The sequence below is a fragment of the Rhinolophus sinicus genome, linkage group LG09, assembly GCF_036562045.2.
Source record: "Rhinolophus sinicus isolate RSC01 linkage group LG09, ASM3656204v1, whole genome shotgun sequence".
NCBI classification, from domain to species: Eukaryota; Metazoa; Chordata; class Mammalia; order Chiroptera; family Rhinolophidae; genus Rhinolophus; species Rhinolophus sinicus.
The window spans coordinates 102,426,133-102,430,522 of NC_133758.1; the positions used below are offsets into that span (position 1 = coordinate 102,426,133).

A 4,390-nucleotide genomic window follows, 5' to 3' on the forward strand; every position below is an offset into this window, starting at 1 on the left:
AAAATAACATTAGGACACATTTAAAACCAAAATCTGCCCCAATTCACTCACTCTGCTGGCAGAGACATCAGGGACAAGGCAAGGACAGGCTTGGTTTTGTTGAAGTTGTGATGCGATGAAATAGCTGGGAAACACCACTTACCCTCTGTTTCGTTAGTTCCTTTCTTTTCTTGGCAGAATGCTTCTGGATTTCAGTAAAATGTCTGCGAGGGTTTGGATAATAAGAAGTACATTATTTAAAAGCTTGTGGCTACTCTAACCTGTTGGGATATTAGGGAGAAAACTTACATGCACTGTTGAGTTCTATAGGAATTCATGTTGGTTGAATGTAATGATTTACTCTGTACTCCTTCCTTTTAGTGGGTTCCATGGTCCTGTGGGTGAGTGCACGTGTGTGTGTGTGTGTGTGTGTGTGTGTGTGTGTACATTCACGCATACCATTACTCATCGTGAGTGGTCCGACAAATTCAAGTTTGTCTATCTGAGGTCTGACTATGTGCATTGTGCATTGCCTCCAGGATACAATCATCATGGAACTCACAGGCCTCTTAATAAATTTTAGGATTACCCCAATGACATCCAGCCGTTAATATCTTTGTTTCCTTTGAAACTCCAAACTGGACAATTGAATTCCAGATGGACAGGAATTGGGTTATTCTGCTTATTTTAAACAAGGAACCCCAATGATTTTGAATACTCTAATTCCAAATCATGAAATATACATTGAAAGCTCACGGCTTGCTCATCTTACAGGTGAGAAAGCTGAGGTCCAGAGAGGTTAAGCTACTTGCCGAGACTCCTAGCCGAGCCATTAAGTCTCCTGACTACTTAGTCCCGACTTTGAACAAAATCCATCTGATTCTCAAATCTATGCTTCTACCCCTCTCTGTGTCTTGGTCAACAGTTAAACCTTCATGTTTCAACAAATATTAAATGTCTCTGTCTGGTCTCTTTCTGATAGGGTCTACGAATCTGGTAGAAACAGGCAAGTGACCTCTTCCCCTCCAGAAGCAGCAAATGACATGTTGCTCTCCGCACCATGGCAAGTGGGATGTGAACCCAAAGTTCTTCTTGGTTCCCTGGTGTGTCTGCCTTCTCCTTCTCTCATAGATCAGTCTGTGGCTTCGGCCATTTCCGAAGCCCAATAGACTGAGGTTGGAGTCCCCGGGACACAGGAGGGACATTGGGATAGAAAGGAATTGGGGGGGTGGAGGGAGAGAGAGAGAGAGAGAGAAAGAACTCTTCCTGTCTTTTCCAAGCCTTTCCCTTCTCTTGGCCCATTTTAGAGCCATGTTGTCATGATTGCCCCCCCCCCCCCCCACCTGAGAGCAGCAAGAGGAAATGAAAGGAGATGAAACAAAACCACAGCTATGCTGTTTATTAAGCCTCTGGTTTAAAAAGAAAATGATGGAGAATGAGGTTGGAACTAAGCTGCTTTCTCTTAGAAAATGCTGGCAGTCATTTTAATGGCAGGTTTCTGGCATCTGAATGTATTAGCTAAAGGATTTGAATATAATGAGCTATGCAGTGGAGTGGAATGGAGAGAGTCCAAGGTTAACTGGCATGATCCGGGTGACCTTGGGCAAGCCACTTCACCTGTGACTCTGGGCTTAGGTTTCCTTTTCTGCACCAGGTATACATTGATCCAGATGACGCCTGAGACTTCCTAGGAAAGCAGTGAGGAGAAGAGTGGATCAGCAGCTCTGGTGTCGGCTGACTGGTCTGAATCTTAGCTCTGTCACTCGGTTTACACAGGAGTTGTATGACTTAGGGTCAGTTACTCAACTTTTCTGAGGCTCAGTTTCCACCTCCATAAAATGGAGATGAGAGTTATTAAGAGTTATTAAGAGGTTTAGTTTACCAAAATAAAAATAGTAGTTTAGTTTGGCGAATGCACAGACAGCTACAGCATTTACCCAGGGCCAGAAGGAAGAACTGGTGAATGAGATGCTTTGAAGGTGAGTGAGGATGACTGGTCCATGAAGAAGTCCAGGCTGGGAGAGGCCTGTCCTTGGGGTGGGGGTGGGGCTTTGATCGACCCTTGCCGAAGGAGGAGAAAATGAAATAACTGTTGTAGTGGGACAGAAAACAGGATGCCTCGATGCCAGTCTTTGTTAGGGACATTGCCTTGTGGGAAATAAAAAAGAAATCTCGGAATACTCCTGTATCCTTGCCTACTGCTTTTCATTTCTTAACTCTTGATTTTTAATGAAGATGGGAAGGTTTATAAATTTGACAGTTCCATTTATTTCTACCATTTTCATCTAAAACAATACAAGGAACAGCAATTATTTCCACCTGTGTTTCAAAGGCAGCTGGATAAATGTCGGTATTAATTAAACATGTCCTGTGGACTCTGTTGTCTCCTGTTTCTCTGTCTGTCTGTCTGTCTGTGTCTCTCTTTCTCTACCACTAACCACCAAACCATCCCCCTTTGTTTCTTCCTTCTTGCCCACATTCTCCTCTTCACAGTGGGGCACAGGAAAATACCAAATAAGGATACAATTGAACTGAAGGGGCTGAACCCATGACTAGGAACCAGGTACATGAATAAGCCCACAAGAGCAAATCCTCCCCAGAAAGGTACATGGAGGATCCTAAAGAAGGAGAGAGTACACTTTCCATTCCTGGGCTCCCTACCCAATACCTCCAGACCACAGGGGGCGCCCTAGCTTCTCCTCCAGGCAGGGAAGCTGATCCATCCCTATCAGTGCCAAGCAGAGGGCTGAGGATCTTGCACCTGAGCCAGGGGAATGACATAACTTTCAAGCTTCAGGTCTCCCCAGGGTTCCTTCTCAAGTGTCATGTCACTCACCCAGTGTAGCTGGGGCTCTGTGGACACACCACATCCCCAAAAAGGCAGCAGAAGCTTTCTTTGCATAATCATCATCAAATATTTATATTTGTTTAGGATTTACTTCTATAGGATTTTTAAAAATTTAAGTATAATTGACATACAATATTATATTAGTTTCAGGTATACAACATAGTGATTCTACATTTACATACTTTATGAGGTGATCATCATGGTAACTCTAATAATCATTTGTCACCCTACCAAGTTATTACCATATAATGACTATATTCCCAGTGCTGTACATTATATCCCTATGACGTATTTATTTTATAAAAGGAAGTTTGTACCTCTTATTCCCCTTCACCCTTTTCACCCATGCCCCTATCCCGTCCCCTCTGGCAACCGTCAAAAAATATGGAATGCTTCACAAATTAGGGGCCACACTAATCTTCTCTGTTTTGTTCCAATTGTAGTACATGTGCTGTCGAAGCAAGCACACTATAGGAATTTTTTTGGAATTCAAATTTATTTCCAAAGTAAATTGGATCCCTTTTTAAGTAAGTATAATACAAAACAGAACGATAGAGGAAGAAAGTAGAATTGAAATTAGTGAAAAGGAGTAGCGGCATTAGATGTTACCAGACGTTTGAGATGAGATCATTAGAACAGCTAGGCATGGCTTTGGGCTAAAGCAAAAAGGAAAATTTGGGGTGACATAATTATATCATCTGACAAAATAAATCATGCACATCTTTATTGGCTGAGCCACTACTTCCGGGAACAAACTAAAGGAGAAATTTATTACCTGGGTTTTTGTATTAGTGCATCTTGGATGACCAGTTGAACAAGGTCCTCAAATAGAATCTTGCAAAAAAGATGAAGAATGCGAGGTGGAATACTTCCACTTTCTGAACGGACGGCAGAATTAAGATTACAGAGGCAGCTTCAGTTGTACAGTACCTTGGTCATGCGTATACGCAGTCTATGAAGTGATCCCCTTGATAAGTCCAGTGCCCATCTAGCATCATACATAATCTTTACTACTAAAAAAAAAACAATTAAAAAGAATAATAATAAAAAAAAGATTACAGAGGCAGACCCAATATTTGGTCACTACATTTTCGATTGGATTTAATACCATCGTTTCTTTTTTCTTTTAATCACTTTTTAAATAATTTTTATATCCAAAGTAATATATGCTCATTGTAAGACATTTATAAAATACAGAATTTTTTAAAAGAGAGAAATCTGTAACCCCACCACTCATTTGGCCACTATTAACATTTTAGTGTCATCTTCCCATTTTTGTCTACGCATAAGATATGCATGTCTCTTTTGCGAAGATACTACACATAATGTTTTGTTAAACATTTTTTTCATTTAATAATATACCAGGTACGTTTCCCGTTCAATAAATCTCTCTATGATATCACTTTGAATACTTGTAATACTGTGCTATTAATACTGTAGAATTCATCAGGAAGATATTATTACGAATATTTAGCCAATCCCCAGGGTGCTAGATATTTGTGTTTCCAACATTTTGCCTTTATATCTAATTCTGCACTGATCGTCTTTCGCTAACTGCTCTCA

The 4,390-nt window shown here is 40.8% G+C and overlaps 1 pseudogene; it reads right to left on the minus strand.

The window, feature by feature from the left end:
• Nucleotides 1-3,205: 3,205 nt before the first annotated feature.
• On the minus strand, nucleotides 3,206-3,294 carry LOC141567076 (U6 spliceosomal RNA; annotated as a pseudogene).
• Nucleotides 3,295-4,390: the final 1,096 nt, after the last annotated feature.